Source organism: Cupressus sempervirens, chromosome 11 (assembly GCF_028749045.1).
Source record: "Cupressus sempervirens isolate cs-2001-9-10 chromosome 11, ASM2874904v1, whole genome shotgun sequence".
In the NCBI taxonomy this organism is placed as follows: domain Eukaryota; kingdom Viridiplantae; phylum Streptophyta; class Pinopsida; order Cupressales; family Cupressaceae; genus Cupressus; species Cupressus sempervirens.
Genome location: NC_143128.1, coordinates 431265158 through 431282441, shown reverse-complemented (window position 1 = coordinate 431282441; position 17284 = coordinate 431265158). Strand labels below are relative to the sequence as shown.

The 17284-nt window shown below is 37.0% G+C and overlaps 1 pseudogene; it reads left to right on the top strand.

Annotated features, from left to right (window-relative positions):
* The first annotated feature begins 301 nt into the window (after window positions 1–301).
* Window positions 302–17284, top strand: part of LOC149530273 (stromal processing peptidase, chloroplastic pseudogene) — a 180910-nt pseudogene continuing 163927 nt past the window's right edge.

The following is a 17284-nucleotide window of genomic DNA, read 5'->3' as shown; positions in this document are numbered from 1 at the left end:
GTGCTATTGAGAGTGGATTTGTCAAGCCTCCTGATAGTTGGGAGATCTATAGATATAGGTAGTTGTCTGGGACTCACAGCTAGTGGAGCGGTAGTGAGAGATTGATTGATGGAGAGAGCATGCTAAGATTGCTAAGTAGAGATTGGAGATTGTGCAGGAGGAGATCCACCATCAGTCAGCTTGGGCGGCTTACTACTTTGCTGCATATTCAACAATGGTGCCTGATGAGGCTCTACAAGTGTAGCGATTCTCATAGTATGCTTGAGAGTCACGAGGTGCACGACCTCCTAGTAGACCTGACATGCCACCACCTCCTCCTCGGCCTGCTGCTCCTACTCTTGCTCCTCTTGAAGATGAGAGGACAGGGCAGAGTTAGATGATGTTTGTCTGGCTCTTGATTTTGATCTCTAGCTATGTATTGATTGGTGTGCTAGCACCATTTTGTATCATTGTGATCGATAGCACTCAAGTAGTGCCCATTTTTGTACTGACCCATTTTTTGAGAGATATACATATGAGATTTTGAGTCGACTATTCCTATGTTCATATCATTGTCCATTTTGCTTTACTTTGATGTACATGAGATGTCAGTATGATGATTATGAGATGTATGATGTACTTTGATATGAATGCATATGTATTCTGATGTGATGTGATTATGAGCATGTAGAGTAGATATTATGAGTATATGGATGTAATGCATATGGAAATGGACTGACATCTCATGTAGTGTTGCATGTTTTTGCTTGACAGTGACAAGTATTCCATTGAGGAGCATGAATCGATGAACCAAACGCTTGTGCAACTATGGAGAAACTAGATATGTTTGAAGATGCCCCCAATCCTTCATCACAAAGGGGAGAAATAGAATCACAACCAAATTGCATGCATATGCAAGTGAAGTATGTAATGCAAGACTTATGTTAAATGCAACCCTAGGTCTTGTTACCAAGCCTCAATGATTTATCATCACTAGATATAGAACAAAGCTCATATGCTGTACAATTCCCATTGACATTGCAATCATGGGAATATGAATAGAACATACGTTATAGGTTTGTCAAGATTAAATGTAAGCATTTGAGGCGCAAGAAGCCAGAATGACTAGAACATTTGTCCCTTTTTAATGTAGCAAGTTAACATAAGCATCAAAGCATAAATGCTAGGATGAACAGAATGTTGCTTGCATGACAGGCACACCAAACACATGGGAGATCCATCTTATGCTTAGTATTAAGTAAGTATTATGTCCACAATGACCCTTGAGTTTGTAAGCTAAAATAGAAGTGTGCTAGGTATACTCGCAGTGACCCATACGTTCACTTAGCAGGACGAGTATCAATATATATTGTAGCATGAAAAGTTCACTCCAATAGACAAGGAGAAGTACCAATGTCATTGATGTACTAATATAAAAGGAGTCGAGGTACACCCATCCATCCAATGCGAGATGGAGGCTCTTATAGTGGACACCCCTCTTATAGGAATATGTCAACTAATTGGAACTGAATTGCAAATAAAAAGCAAAGAGAAGATCATGCCCCCAGTCATTACTTCTCTAGTTGAAGATGACATCATTGAGTTGCTCAAGGAGATATGATAAAGCAAAACAAAGTGAACAAAGAAAATACTCAGCATATCCAAACAAGTATATCATTTTTTAGCTCAATATTTTTTGGGATTGATGTCAAGTGTCAATGTCCAGAACATATTTCAAAGAAATCTCTTTAGTAGGATGACAACAGTAGGTAGACGCAATCAGAATGACTGGTGATTGCGGGCAAAGGGGAATCTTCATGATGTAGAACCTAAGAAGGACTGAGCGATAGTAGAAAGACATAGCCATGATGACTGGTGACCAATGCAAGAGAGATCTTTCATAAAGGAATCTGGAGACATGACCCAAGCAACAATAAGTAGACATAGTTGAAACAATTGGTGATTGTTGCAAAAGAGATTCTATGAGGAGAATCTTGAAAATGAGGTATATTGGCAACAGTAGGCAGACGTAGTGAGGATCACTAGTGACTGTTACGAAAGAGATTCTATGAGGAGAATCTTGAAAGAGTGTCACTAGCAACAGTAGGCAGATGCAGTGAGGACCACTGGTGACTATTGCAAAGGAGATTCTATGAGGAGAATCTCGAAAGTAGTGACACTTAAGGGGAATGCCCTCGAGCCGTGACAAGACTCAATCCATGGATACTTGAGCAAAAAGTAGGAAAAGCAGGAAAGTGAAAGTATGAAAGTGACTGTATAGAATAGCCAGAAAATGGGCTACAAGATGGAGTATTAGGAACAAGAGGTGCCTATTTATCAAGTTTTCACCTTTTTGGCACAATTTTCCTTTTTTTGCTACCATGATGCCTGTTTCCAAGTTTTCACCAATGGCACTTTTCTTGTTTTTCAATTTTTTTTTGTATTTTTCTTTTTTACTTTTTTTTTGGTGTTACCAAGGTGCCTTTTTGCTAGGTTTTCACCAGGGTAACAATATTTTTCAAGATTTTTCCTAATTTTTATGATTTTTTTAGGACATATAAATATGTACAAAGAGCTTGCTAATATTAGATCAACTGTAAAACCACTTTAGGTGGAGAGTGTTGACAAGTTCTTTAAGCACTTCTCCTTTGGTTGTGGAAAGCTGATAGGTGTCGGATCCATATACTGCAGTAATGATGTAAGGACCGAGCTAGTTCGGTTCAAACTTTCCTTTTTGGATTCATTGTTGTTGATTCTTGGGGTTCTCTCTCAAGACAAGATCACCTAGCTGGAAGTCACGTGGCTTGACCCTCTGATTGTAGCTTCTTGCCTTTCGTTGTTGATATGCTCATAGATGATCACATGCCACTTGTCGTCATTCATCTAGTAACACAAGCTCTTGAAGCCAAGTTATCATGTAGTCATCATTAGTGATAAGGCCCTTCATAGAGATTCTCAAGGTAGGAATCTCAACCTCTATTAGAAGCACAACATCTGTGCCATACGCCAATGCAAAGGGAGTCATGTCCATTGGAGTTTTGATGCTTTCCTATATGTCCACAAGGCTGGATTGATTTGGAGATTCCAGTCTCTCCCTAATTTGTTGATTGTGTGATGAAGAATTTTGAGGATCACTTTATTGGATGCCTCAGCTTGGCCATTACCTTGGGGGTAATAAATGGAAGACTAATGTTGTGTGATTTTGAATTTCTTGCATAATTCCTTGAGGTTTTTGTTCTTGAATTGTCCTCCATTATAAGTAATGATTGAGAATGACACACCATATCTATAGATGAGGTAGTTTGTGATGAAAAGTGCTATAGTTTTGCCATTAGCAACTATGAGAGGTACTACCTCTACTCATTTTTTGAAATAATATGTAGCCTTGATAATGAACTTATGTCCATTAGAGGAGGTTGGGTGGATCTGTCCCACCAAGTCAAAGGCCCATTGTTGGAATGGCCATGTCATAGTAGAGGGAATCAGCTCTCTGGCTAGAGCATGGATGAGATTATCATGTAGTTGACACTGCTTGCAGAACCTAGCATACTTGATAGCTTCTTGCTCCATTTTGGGCCAGTAGTAACCAGCACGAAGGAGTTTGCGAGCTAGTGTCAAGCCATTGGAATGAGCTCCACAAATGCCCTCGTGAATGTCAATTAGTTCACGTTTGGACTATTTGGGTTCTAAACACCTAAGGAGTATTCTGTTAAGACCTCTCCTATGTAGATCGTCAACAATAATGACATAATGCAAAGCATTACAGATCAAGTAACATTTCTCATTCTAGGTAAGACCTTCTAGAATGGTTTGATTATGAAGGTAAGAATAAATGTGATGGTAGAAAGATGATTCTTATCCTAGAATAGAACAGATCATCTTAGAATCAAGGGTGTCATAGGCTGGGTAGTGTAATTCTTCCACCAAGAACTCATGTCAGAGATCATTTTCAAGCATCTATAGTAGGGAGGCCAGAGTGGCCATGGCATTAGCCACTTTATTATCTACTTGTGGAACTTGCTGGAAGGTGATGTGTGCAAAATACTTCTTTAATTATTAAGTCATCAACCATGTTCTTGTAAGGAATTAGTTTCTCATCCTTTTTTTGGTACACATCGTTAACCTGGTTGATAACAAGCTGAGAGTCACCAAAGATATCTAATTGATCTGCTCTCCATTCAGCGGCAATTTTCATGCCATTGATCAAAGCCTTATATTTAGCAATGTTGTTTGTATAAGGAAATAGAATCTTGTACACTTTGGGTAGTGAGTATCTTTGTGGTGTAATGAAGAGTAATCCAACACCTAATCCTTGTTGTGTGAAGGACCCATCAACGAACATAACCCACATGTGGTGTGTGAGTGTCAGAATCAACTCATTTGATAAATTAATGTTCATTGGTAGAAGACTTTGTATGCGTGCATCAGCTAGTTGATCTGCAATTTCCTATCCCTTGATAGCCTTGCATTCAACGTATTGAATTTCAAACTCACTGAATATTATAACCCATTTAGCCAATCTTCCTATGAGAGCTACTTTACTGAGCAAGTACTATAATGGATCTATTTCAGCCACAAGTTATGTAAAGTGGGAGAGCATGTAGTGTCTCAACTTATGGGAAGCAAAGATAACTGCCAAGCAAACTTTCTCAATAATGTTGTAGTTCTTCTTATAAGAGACCAATGTTCGGCTTAAGTAGTAAATAGCTCTTTCTTTGTTGTCATTAACTTCCTCAGCCAATAGGATTCCCAAAGATGTGTCAGTTGTTGAGATGTATAAAAGAAAAGGCTTCCCATGGATGGGAGGCATCAGGATTGGTAGATTGACAAGATATTGTTTAATTTGTGTTAAGCTTTGCTCACAATCCTGGCTCCAATTGAATTTCACACCCTTATGAAAGGTCTTTGTGAAGGGTTGTGATCTATCTGCCAATTGTGAAATAAACCTGCGAATAGATTCAAGCCTTACCTGTAGTTCTCTCATCTGAATGATGTTTCGAGGTGGTGGCATGTCCATTATTACTTGTACTTTCTTTGGATCTACCTCAATTTCTTTTGTAGAAACAATGTATCCCATCAACTTTCTTGATGTGACACCAAATGTGCATTTCTTAGGATTGAGTTAAAGACTAAATTTTTCCATACGATCTACAATGGGACCCAAATCTTGTAGATGAGTATTGCATTTAACACTTTTGACCAAGTTATCATTAATGTAGTCCTCCATGGTTCTATGCATCATGTCATGAAAAATTGTAATGATAGCTCACTGATACATAGCACCAATGTTCTTCAAACCAAATGGCATCACATTCCAACAAAAGGTTCCCCATGCACATGTGAAAGCCATTTTCTCCTACTCCTTTGGTGCAATTTTTATCTAATTGTATCTAGAAAAACCATCCATAAGTGAGTACATCTCATAGCCAACCATCATGTCCATGATCATATCAATGTTAGGGAGTGAAAAGTCATCTTTAGGACATGCCAAGTTAAGATCATGGAAGTCTGTACAAACCCTAATAGACTTATTGTGCTTGGAAACTGGAATGATATTGGATATCCATTTAGCATAATCAATTGCACGGATGAAACTAGCTTTTAGAAGTTTCTCCAATTCTGGTTTGATGAGCAATGCAACATGATGATGCATTTTTTGAAGCTTATGTTTAATTGGTTTGATGCCTAGTGCTATGGACAAGTGATGCATGATAAGATCAGGCTCTAATCCTGGCATGTTAGAGTATGTCTAAGCAAAATTTCTTTTCTTTTCTTTGAAAAAGGCAATGAATTGTTCCTTCTCTTCAGGTGATAGTGACAGTGCCATATGTATCATATGAGGATGTTCTTCTGTGCCCAGGTTAATTGGCTACATTAGCTATATCAACACTGATGATCTCTCCTGAAAGTAATTAGGAAGTACATCAAATATCTCATTTACAGGTGCCTTCAAGATTTTTTCACCCTTGGATATGCCTTTTTTTTTAACTTTTTTGGGTTTTGATACTGCCACAATGTGGTTTTCACCATCGAACCTTTTGCATTTTATTTTTTAATTGTATGACTGAGATATTTGATGTCAACTTCAATCATGCTAATACTCTACTCATTGGTGGAAGACATTATAGGTTTGATGTCATTTAGGTAATAGGCAAGAGCATAGTCATTATGGGATGTGGGGACTTCACTAGATGTATTGGGGTTCCAATCTATAAGCTCGAGATGCATGAGTGAGAGAGTAGTGGCTGGTTCAATTGAGTTCACAATATAGTCATTAAGTGCTTGGACTAGCAATTCAAGACCTACTGTGACCTCATCCACAAGTGTGTTCAAACACCTTAGAGTATGAACATCATTAATTGATGACTCTAGGACACTAGTTGGATCTGAACCATGTGACCTAACCCTAGATGTTTCACCCACTTTGATTTGGTTTTCATAGACATGCACTTGGTCAATGTCTTTATCAGTAGTCACTTCTAAAAGAGAGTCAAACTCATATTTCGTAGAGTCAGTGCTACATGGTGAGAGATTATAGAACTCCCCAACAGTGATAGGGACATAGTCACCTTCATCCTCTGGGTTCTTACACAAATACTCAACACAACATGACTGACTAGATTCTCCCTTTTCTGAATGATATTTGAGTTGCTTAGTATTATCCTCAGAAGAGTCACTAGTATCATCTACAGTGCTAACACGTGGCTCAAATTCATCTAGCTCAACAAAGAATTTAGCAAGATCATAAGGGATAGGATGAGGATAGAAATCCTCATCATCAGATTCTTCCTCTTGAGCATTTGACTCAACTCGTGACTCATTTTCAGATGAACTCTTAGGTGTTGGTATGAATTTATTTGTTCCCAAATGAAAAGGAACCTTCTTAAACCCTAGGCCAGTTGTATCACAGTTGCTTCGAGCTCTTGCTTTATAGGATCAATTAGGCCATTATTATTGCACCCAATAGGGCTAGTTCCCTTGTAACCAAAATGCTTCATAAGCCTAAGACCAGGCCCATATTTCTAAGGAGTGATGTCTCAAGCTTGCTCTGTTAGGTCCACTGGAGCCTCTTCCCTATAAAGTCATACTACAATGGCTCTATTTTCACTTTCATCTTCTAAGGGCACTATAGCCTTGACAAAAGTGTCATTATAATTGGTCTGACATGTCAGTACAGATGACTTCTTTGCCTCTGAAGGTCTCCCATAATGTCGAGGAGACTCTAGGAGAGATGTTAATGAGAGCACTAGTTCAATGTGGTACTCTCCCATGCCAGTTTCTTTCAATTTGAATGACTGCTCAATTTGTTTCAGCTTATTGTCGTGATAATCAGTGGACTCACAGTTAGCAGGGATGAAAGTTTCATTAACCTTGAGCATATTGTAGGTATAGCTAGTAGTGGCAGGAATAGTAACTTCAGAGCCATGAAATGAGAACTTGATGCATTAGTGATATGTGGATGGCACAACACACATCTCATGTATCCATGGCCATCCTAACAGAATGTTGTAAGCCAAGGGAATGTCAAGCACTTGACAGGTGACATCCCTTTCTACAAGACCAACGTGAATTGGAAAAATCACAAGACCTAGAGACTTTCATTCTGCTTCATCATATGCTTTGATAGTGATCTTACATTGAGGATCAATAGAGTTCTTAGAATAATTCAATTGTCTAAGGAGAGCAGCAAAGACAATATTTAGGCCAGTGCCATTATCGATGAGTACCCGACAAACATGTGTCTGATGGATCATAACCTCAATATGTAAGGGTTGATTGTGTGGGTGACTGTGAGTTATCATCCTTCTTGGAGAAAGTCATGAGATAAGGTGAGGTTAGGTGACCTACCATGGATTGAAATCACTCAAGATCAAGATCTTGAGGAACATTTGCTTTAGCGAGGGCTTTGTCCAGAATTTGCCTATGAGCGGGCAAGATTTTAAGTAGCTCAAAGATGGAAATCTGAGCATTAGTTCATTTCAATTGATCAAGAATACTATAACTAGTTGCTGCCAAGTTTGTTGTGGCTTTTGCACCTTACTAGATGGAACAGTAAGGGATTTTTCTTTGTGTTGTTCAAGATTTGATGTAGGAGGCACAAGGCCTTTGAGGACCAACTTGGCGCAAGAACGTGTGACAATATTAGCATAGTGTTGTGAGGGTGTATTATCCATTGTGTTTAGAGTAGGGCCCCTTAAGAAAAATGGTGTCTTGGGTTTGTCATCATCTTGTTTTCCCTTAATGATAATAATGTCACAATATTCAGAATCCACAGGTTCAACCATGTGAATGACATTGTCATCATTGGAATATGTATAGTTGACATTATTGTAGGGTTGTGGTTTCAAAGTCTCTCCATTTTCATAAGCTAAGAAAGGTTCTTTGAATTTCTTGTGATCCAAATTTTTATTATGTCCATCTACCACAAGATCACCGGCATCAATCATGTCCTGGACTTTATGGCACAAGTTTATGTAGTTGCTAGTTTTGTGTCCCTTATTTTGGTGATACAAAATGAGGTTTCATTCCACCATGGTGGATGTGGTTGCGGATCATAGGGATGAGGATTATCCATTGGTGAACTAAGCTTATGTTGTAGCAATGTTTTGTAAACCACATCTAGAGGTTCACCCAAGGGTGTGTATTCTCTCTTAGGGCGTGTGGCCTATGAATTTCTTCATTTGTTCCTAGATGTTTTATTGTTGGGAGGAGGTTTCTCAGAATTTTTGGCCACTTTCAAACCATTTGTGAGATTAAATGTTGCTTTAGTAGGTTTGGGTGTGACTTTGTCAATGACTCTGTCATGTTCAATTTCTCAATTCTTGTTGACATGTTTGGTTTTATCCTTGGTTGAAGTGGAACCTTGTTTTATGTCCCTCTAAAGAGTAAGTTCACCTTTCTTGACCATAAATTCTTCGATACAGATAGCCTGCATGATCATTTCTTCAAAGGTACATGGACCTTGAAGTTGGACTTTATATCTGAAATTAGGTAGGAGGTTATCAGTGAAAATGTCAACCTTCTCTGTTTCTGGAATTTTGCGAGAATACTTAGTGTATAGTTGTCTCCACCATTGGAGGAATGTGAGAAAAGGTTCTCCAACTTTCTATTTAAGGTTGCATAAATCTCAAATATTAACAAGGTGTTGTATGTTATGAGAATACTGCTGAACAAATAGATTGGCAATTTCATCAAATGTCTTGATACCAGGAGGTAAATGTGAGAACCACTCCAAAGCCTAACCACCTAGGCTTCTATGGAATAAATGCATGAGGTATAAACTCCATAGACAAAGCAACTCCATAGACAAAGCACCAAATTCTCACAAGTGATCTTGGGGATTTGTAGTACCAAAGTACTTGTCATACTTGGGTAGCTCTATGCCTCATGGGAAAGGCAACATGTTTATGCTTTTGTCAAATGGAAATGGACTAAGAGCGTCCAATGTGTATGTGTTCGTGGATTTCTCCTTCTCATGCATCATCTGAGCCAATTGATCTTGCATAATTTTCAATTTTTTTTAGAGTTTAAAAGTCTCAGTTTCTTCTTCAGGCATAATAATGGTTTCCACATCAAAATGAGAGGGTAGCTTAGCTCCCTCTTGGGAAAGTTTGAGAAAGTACTTTTCTTTTTCTTTGTTGAGTAGGATCCCCATGAATTTTTGAAATTTTTTGTCTCTTAAAAATTTTTCTATGTGTTCAAAGATTATTTCCACCTCTTCTTGTTCCTCATCAGTCTCATAGTCTTTCTCTTTCTCTTTTTCATTTCTAGGTGGTTCTTGATGTCTACTATGACTACCATGTTCAAGTTCATGATTTGTAGGAACGTGTTCAGTTTCAGTGTGCTGTGTTTCAAAAGGTCCTCTAAAAAAGGAATCAGACATCATGTTTGGTGATGTAGGACCTCTACCTATCTCAATGTCCTCTTGATACAAAGGATTCCTAATTTTTTGTAAGTTTATGGAAAAAATTTGTCAAATTCAAGGTGACCTAGCAGGTGAGTGAGATCGTGAAGATGCCTCACTAGCCAAACTAGATATAGATTGTGTAATGAAAGGTAAGCGACCTCTACTATGATTATGACCCCTAGCATGACCACGTCTAAGGTTATGGGGATAAAACACATTTCCACTCCTTGTCGCTACAGTCATAGATGAGGGAAAAGAGAAAAAACCTAGACAAGTATTGCACTAAGGCTGAGTCTCAATAGTATAGGACAAGAATGTTGTGTGCTAAGGTACAAGTAGTCTAATTTGAAGGCTAGAAAAGCCAAAGGTTATGACTATCGTAACATGAAGTATGACAAGCATTTAAGAGATGAAGATAACAGATAACTCAAGAGATGAGACTAGTCAAAGTACAAGACACAAGCATTCAGCTAAGCAAAGTGTCATTGTTTTAGGACTAGTTTAAGATAGAAAAGAAAAACTTAGTGCAAGAAACTGATAGGACTAAGATCACAGATTAATCAAACTAACTGATTTGATAGTTTTAGAGTAGAATTTCGTGTGAAGATTTTTTGCAAGCCACATGAAGAAGTTCCTAGGGTTGCATGAAGACTCATGACAGCAGTTTAATTAAATGTGAGAAATTTTTACAGGTCGTGCAAAGACTTATAACAGTGGTTTAATTTCATGTGGGTATATGAAAGATCTTGTGCAAAGACTGAACGAGCTCACTTGAAAAGATGAATTCTTGCGACGAAAAAGTACAAGTCTGTGCGAAAATTAGGACTAGATTAACAATAGCATTGGATTTTAAAGAGATTTTTAGACTATTCAAACAGATTGTTGATTCATTTGGAAGATTTTAGAAAGCTAGCAAGGTTGATTCTCAAGTGTTTAAACAACATTTGGTTTTGAACAAGGCAAGTGTTTTCAACAAGACATAGGAAGCAAGTAGTAGTCGCATACAATCCAACTAAGGGCAAAGCAACTCAGAGGGACAGGGGAGTCTTGACTTTTAGTTTGTTTGAGCAAGTTTGGACATGTTTAGGACTCAATAAAAAACACACTTTATCCCTAGAAAAAAAAATTGGTAGAGAAGGCAAAACTTTTGTCCCACATCTTATGCGCATGTGTGTACCTCACACAGTCGTGTCACCCCCTAGAGGGTGCCCATGTTTTTTGTATATTCAAAGGACTCAATAGTATATGCTAACCAAGCACACTTGTGGCAGGGGATGAGCACGTATACCACCTTCAAACATCTAGTAGCATGCCTATGGTGAGTTCTACAGGAGAGATTCTTCCCCCTCCTTGCACAAAGATTATGCCTCCTTTTGGAGGTGAACCAGGTGGCTTCTATAGAACTAAGACATTTTTACTTGGCTTCCATTTGAATCAATCCATGATGGCTCTACAAGTGGAGTTGAGGCCAACAACCCACACCAACATCTAAAAGTGTACACTACTTGCTTAACAAGCCAAGGGTCGGCACCGACCAGTGCACAGACAGAGCTTCCCCTTGATATGTGATATCAAGAATTAAGGGGAAGAAATTAATCTGGCTTTGGAGTCTTTCACTCTACAAAGCATCTTGATTATAGTGATTTGAAATCTCTGGCAAAAGGAGTGTGCTCACTTGGTTCATTCTCGAAGGTTGGATCACTTCGGCAAGCCCTCTAAACAATTGACTTGGACTGGTGGTTTAATCGCAAGGGTCAAAGTTTCTGATTTCTCTTAAGGGGACATAGCATACTCCTCTCACTTACTTTCTCACCCAAACACACAAAACAAGTTAATTATTGACTTAGCTTAATTAATCCCACCTTGGCCTATTCCAAGACTTTGATTCCTTAAAAAAAAAAATCATCATCCCTTCATTAAAGGCTTCATTTGGGAGAACCACTAAGTTTCTTGCCTCCGTAAAAATGTTGTCTTTTGGAAGCGTCTAGGTTTCTGATTCACCCTTGGTCATGACCTCCAAGTGGTGAAGAGCATAATCCCCTATTCTTCCATCTTGCACCGTAAGAAGTTCACAAGCCCTATTTAATCTAATTTTGAAAGCAAGAAAAGAAGACACACATTGTTTTGTGGGTTTTTAATTTTGATATTTGACAAGCGTATCTTCGGCAATCATCCAGCAAGCAAACTATTAATCCATGTTTAAGTGGGTTTTAGAAGGAATATTCAACATAAACATCTTGTAAACAATAGTTAGGCTGCAGCAAAAACTAAAGAACTAATTAAGAAAAGCACGTTAGTAAAATTAGATAATCTGAAGATCGAAAACTACTCAAAAATAAAACTTGTTGTTACAAGATCTCGCACAAGATCTCTGACAGAGTCATGCAAAATTATTTTTAGGCCTGCGTGAAGAAAATAGGTGTTGCACAAATTTTTGCACACTTGAGAACTTTCTCACATGACATGTAGAGAATCTTTGCACAAAGATTCAGAATCCTCGCGTGAAAAGGAATAGTCTCACTCAAAAATTGAGAACTTGTACAGAATTGTATGGACAAAGAACATGAAAATGATTTAAAATTTTCAAAGTAAGGCCAAAGAAATTGATTTTCTTGGCTCCACGGTGGGCGCTAGAAATGTATGCATGAATATGTGACCTCTGTTTAACACAAACACTTCAACACGGTCATTGTATGCAGATTCATCCTGGAATGAACATGAGATTGTTCACCCAAGATTTGCCCTGCAAAGTGACCTATTGCCTTCTATCTAAAAGGATTTTGCCTATTAATATCCTCAGAATCAAAGTGCAAGCAACCAGACCCTTTAAGAATGAAGGATTTAAATAAATGCAACTAGTCTAGATGAATGTGCAAAGTATTCTAAATGAGATATGCATTGTAATCTAAGAACAAGTGAAGGAAACTAGATTAATCATATGCATATTATACTAAATGAAATTAAACTAAGGATGCAAATGTATGCAAAATATGAGAAAATGTGAGTATGAATTTCAATAGCACTTCGATAGCAATTCAATTCATCCTCCTAAAATGAAGAAATGAGGGTTTCTTAAATAGACTTTCTTGGAATCCATCAACGGTTGAGATTGATTTCAATCAACGGTCAGGATTGAAGAGGAGGTTCAGCTAAGGTGGAAGATTTCCAAATTAAAGGGAGTTAACTAACTCAAATCTAAGTGTAAGAGTCAGTCAGCTCAAATAGACTTTAGTGTAAAACCAAGTGATCTGGGTCACTTCTAATTTGATCAGCAGTGAACTGGAAATTTCCATTTTGAACTAAAGAGAAGAATTAGAAAGAATATTTAATTTAATAAAATGAGATATGCTCTCATAAATACCTTTTCTATTTAATTAAATAATTTTATTTAATTAATTAGAGAAACTTTTCTTATTTAATTAAATAACTTCATTTAATTAATTAGGAATGGCTTCCTATTTAATTAAATAACTTTGCTTAATTAATTAGAAATAGCTTTTCTATTTAATTAAATAATTTTGTTTAATTAATTAAAATAGACATATTTATTAAACTAAATAAATGTAATTCCATAGTGCATTAGCTTTAGGTGATGTTTTAATTTAATTAAAGTATAAATAATTAATAATTAAATTAAATCTTAATCAATAGGTTTAATGTGACTAATATGAGTCAATAGTATAAGAATTAAATATAGAGTTTGATTAATGTAGATTAGGGTTTTAAGCATTTGATAATTAAGTCAAGTAGCGAAAATTAGAATAAGAATTTTCCTAGTGAAATAGGACTTTAGAATTGTTTTAGATAGACCAGAATTGGTATCATGGGAATGAGCCCATTTTGGGGTATTACAGTAACCACCTAACCATACATCAAAGACTTGCCAAGGACATAACATAAAAAATAGCTACCAACCTTTTCCTGGCCTCTCCATGGCTATGTACATTGTACAAGGGTTCCAATCTCATGTCTTCAAAAACCATGATGTTTCCATAGTGAGGATTCATGGAGGATCCATTTTCCCAAAAACTATCAATGCAAGAACAACAAACAACGTATGTATAAATGATTTATTACTTATACACAAAAAAAACTCTAAAAAACTTGCAACCTAAAATGAAAAATATTTTAATAACATAAAAAATAAGGGTCCAACAAAAAAAAGAGTATTTCAATCCATTAGTCAATACATTCAACCAAGAAACTCTAAAACTATCACAAGTTGGATTGTATTTTGTGCATCCACTTGCACAATATTGCTGATTACAACTTCTAACCCTTGGGATGGGTTTTATTCATGATTTTAAAAGTTCCTCAATAATTTTTAGGTAGTTAGGATAATCATCAATCTCTTTCTTTTGTTATGAAACTTTCATATCAAAAAGTTGTCTAGCAACTTTCAAAATTGCTGACAACTTTTTGCATTTTTGAGCAACTTTTCTTTCCTTCACTTGGGAACTTCCAAATTTGTCCATTGTTATCTATTAATGATGTCTAGGGATTATTTTTTCCATTTTTTCTTATTTGAAAACTTTTTCAAAATTGACATTTTTTTGACCTCCTTTCCTTTTCTTTATCTAAATGACATGTGGGATCTCCAATCCATGTCATAGGATGTAAAAACATCATGGAGGACAAGATAGGTTAAAAACCATACCCTCCTCATGTAATTATAGTCCTAGACCCATGACCCCTAACATAAGAAACACTAAACAATCAAACCAAAATCTCCTAGAATGGCAACCTCACCTACGAACAAACTCAAACAAAGAGATGACCTAGTAAGGTCCAAACTCACCCTCTTTACTTGGCTAGAGTCAGTACATGCTGAAATCAACCTAACTAAAACAAGAGGCTTTAACTAGGTGCTCCTACACCATTCTCCCCCAAAAAAGAAGAAGTTAATACATCCTTTGATTGAGCAAGTTGAAGTCAATGCCCAACCTTTTGAAGTTTATTCCTTTGATCCAAGTACCATCAACATTAGTCTAGCCAAGCCATTTGACTAAGTGTTCCATGAAGTCCTTCTTCCTAGTATTTTTGTAGACTCTATAATCTAGGACTTTATCTAATATTAGAGGAGGAGGGGGAATTAAGTGCAGGTCTACTACATCTTATGTAACATCTTGAAGGTTATAATCTACATCTTTAAAAGGTCCTTCGTGTGAACTCAAATCTACAACATTAAAGACTAGTGACAAGCCTAGGTCTGTAGGAAGCTTAACCTTATAAGCATTGTTCCCATATTTTGCAAGGGCCTAATCTTCTCATCTAGAAATTTTGTGGTATCCCCTTAAGAAATCTTGATTTGTTTAGATAGACCATCACAAGATCCCCACTTCAGATTAAACATACCTTTTTGATGTATCTACCTTGTGCTTCAATTTGTTAGCATTTTCACTTAGTGCATTTCTTACACTTTCATGGACTTCCCTCATAGATTGGGAAAAGTCCTCAACATATCCACCACCTTGTACTCCACCCTTTAACTCTCTCTATTTAAAAACCACTCTAGGATGAAAACCATAAACTATTTCAATGGGACTCTTACCTATTGATTGATTTATTGTATCATTATAGGCATATTCAGCCTATCCAGAGTTGGTCCCATGTCTGACCATACTCCTTTTTGAGACACCTCAACAAGGTTCCAAGGCTCCTATTCATCACCTATATTTGGTCATTTGTCTATGGGTCATAGTTAGAGCCAAAAGATGAGTTATTCCCAAGCCTCCTCCACGGTGTCTTCCAAAAGTGGCTCATGAATTTGGTGTCCCTGTCTAAAACAATGCTCATGGGTAGTCCATGGATCTTAACTGCCTCTCTAAAAACAATTGAGAAATTTGACAAGCATCATGTATGATCTTGCAAGGTACAAAATGGATCATCTTACTAAACCTATCTACAATCACATAATTGCTATCACACCCCTTCCTTGTCCTTGGTAGACCAACTACAAAATCCATAGAGATGCATTCCCATGGCTTGCTAGGGATTGGAAGTGGTTGATAAATAATAACATTGGTGGATGTGCACTTTGCCTTTTGACACACTATACAACTCTCCACATATTGTCTAATGTCTCTAGTCATCCTAGGCCAAAAATAAAACCTAGTAACTAACTCGTGAGTCTTATTGACTCTAAAATGACCACTAAGTGTCCCATTATGCTTTTCTTGAATCAAATTTTCTCTCATTATCCCTCTAAGAACACAAATTTGACTTCTCTTAAACAATAAATCATTATGTAATGTATAATCAAAAAAATCACCATGAAAGTTGTTTTTGAACTCCTCGCATACCTTGTAGATTTGAGAAAAATCTTCATCACCAACATATAGGTCTTTGAAGCTTTCAATGCCTATGCTTTGTAGCTGAATCTCCTTGAGTGTGAGGAGTCTTCTACTTAATTCATCAGCTACCTTATATTCACCCTATTTTTATGTTTGATTACATGTGTAGGTTTGTAGGTATTCTACCCACTTCATATGCTCATTGTTGAGCTTTTCTTGAGAATTAAGGAAGCTGAAAGATTGGTTGTCTGAGTATACAACAAATTATTTTGGAAGAAAATAGTCCCTCCACTTTCTTAGAGATTGGAATAAAGTGTACAACTCTAAGTCATAGGAAGAGAAATTCATCTTTGCATCATTGAGCTTCTCACTATGAACAGTCACTGGCCTTCCTTCTTGGCTTAAAACAACCCCAATGGCTACTTAACTAGCATCACCTCTACTTGGAAAATTTTCTCAAAACTAGGAAGCACTAGTGTAGGTAGTTCTACTATCTTCTTTTTGAGTGTCTCAAAACCATGATCATCTTGTGGGGTCCAATGGAACTTTGTCTTCATTCCACCCTTTATTGTATCCAATATAGGAGCACATATACCACTGAAATGTCTAATAAACTTCCTATAATACTATGCCAAATCATGGAATCTTCTTACATCTGATGCAGTCTTGGGAGTAGGCTAACTTAGAATGGCATCCACCTTCACTTTATCCATTTTGAGGTTACCTTGAGACAAAACAAAGCCAAGATAAATGAAGTAGGCTTCATGAAGTCACACTTCTCCAAGTTTATCATTATCTTCTCATCATGCAATTTCTTCAAAAAAATTTGTAAATGCTTGATATACTCCTCTTTAGTGTTTCTAAAAATTAAGATGTCATCCAAATAAACAACAACAAAATTATCACTGTGATCTACCAATACCTCATTCATTAGCCTCATAAAAGTATATGGAGCATTGGATAAACCAAATGGCATCACATGTCATTCATACAAACATTTTTTAGTTTTCAAGGTTGTTTTCAATTCATCCCCTTCATTGATCTTGATTTGATGGTAGCCACTTTTTAAGTCTATCTTAGTGAAATACTTTGCTTCTCCTAAACT